The 1,497-nt window shown below is 36.1% G+C and overlaps 1 long non-coding RNA gene across 1 annotated transcript; it reads left to right on the top strand.

Moving 5' to 3' along the window:
- LOC121640088 lies at positions 1–809 on the top strand. Its single transcript, XR_006010342.1, has 3 exons — positions 1–68; positions 339–374; positions 553–809. It is a non-coding gene; the product is annotated as an uncharacterized LOC121640088 (long non-coding RNA).
- Positions 810–1,497: the final 688 nt, after the last annotated feature.

Here is a 1,497-nt window from a genome sequence, read left to right as displayed (position 1 = left end):
TTTGTCAGAAGTGTGAGGATTAGTTGAGAGGATGGGACTCATTTTATTCTGTGTGCTGGATTTATTCTGTAAATATGACATGAGGACTTCTTCTGTTTAAATCATGGATATTAAGGAAACTGGATCAGATGAAATTAGGTATCAGTCATTTTCACCAGTGTCTGAGAATCTGAATGAAGAATTTGGGTGTTTTGTAGATGGGATTTTGTAATTTAAGTTAAATATCTGTGTTAGAATTGATGTTTTTTACCATTATATGTGCTTATTTGTACTTTAAACAACTCTGGATGCAAATGTTGATCCTTTGTTCATTTCTGTTGTTTCTACCTGGATTGCAGGGCTGTATACACTCCTCTGCACTGGACACACTCAAGGTGACACACTTTAGTTTTTCAGTTATTTCTTTGTAAATGAATCTCAGCCTGTTGCCTCACTGTTAGACACAAGCTGACTTTTTTGTGGATTATCAGATAATTTCATTGTATATATCTACACAGTGTGTCGGCTGGCAAAGTGTAACGCAGGTGTTAAACATTTGTTGTTGTTTTCTAGGAGCTGTTCTGACCATTGATCCTAACTGGTCGACTTTTTATACTGGAGAGTCTGTTACCTTCATATGTGACATGAAGGAAGGAAAAAACACTGACTGGTATTACAAAATCATCAAGGATGGTCAAGAATTCATTTCCTACAACTCAAATTCACGCTACACATTAAAACCTTTACATATAAGTTATAAAGGTGAATTCCAGTGCTGTGGTCGTCTGAAGACTTCACGTTATTCAAAGTGCAGTAATAAGGTCTCTTTAAATGTTCGGGGTAAGTCCTCTGTTCTTTCAACATGACTAATTTTACTGTGACTAACATTTTTTAAGCTGTACATATGCACATCTTTCTTTACATGAACTTTAAATGTAGTGTATTTATACATTTTGTTAGGAAATCATGAAACTTGAGGACCAAACATGATTTAAAAATGGTTTTTAATGAAAGTGGCACATTTCTGTCATGTTTTGTTGAGTTATGTAAGCTGGACACTTTTAATATTTTCTGTTTTATGTCTTTGTAAATTGTTTGTGTTTTTGGACGATACAACAGATAAACCCAGAGCAGAAGTGACAGCAGGAACAACAACCATATCAGTAGGAGGTAGCGTGACACTGAACTGCTCTGTGGACACACTACTGCTGGATGGAAATACCAGTGGTTTCAGACGAACCTCACACACTACTGAATTTCACCTTACAACTAATGATGAACAAAACAGAATCATCAGTGTGTCACAGGGAGGAATCTACAGGTGTAGAGGAGAGAGAGGAGATCCAGCCTTTTACTCTGTTATGAGTCATGATGCCAGTATTAATATAACCTGTGAGTTCTATTATTTTATTTTTTATTTTATTTTTTTTAACTTGTCTTGTCCAGCATCGTTGCAAACAGAATGATTGTCTGGCTGCTGTCTGGTGCTGGGCAATTTTACTCTATCAAGCAGGGATT

Source organism: Melanotaenia boesemani, chromosome 5 (assembly GCF_017639745.1).
Source record: "Melanotaenia boesemani isolate fMelBoe1 chromosome 5, fMelBoe1.pri, whole genome shotgun sequence".
Taxonomy (NCBI): Eukaryota; Metazoa; Chordata; class Actinopteri; order Atheriniformes; family Melanotaeniidae; genus Melanotaenia; species Melanotaenia boesemani.
Note: the sequence above shows the minus strand (reverse complement) of the source record. Positions and strands in the feature narration are given on the sequence as shown.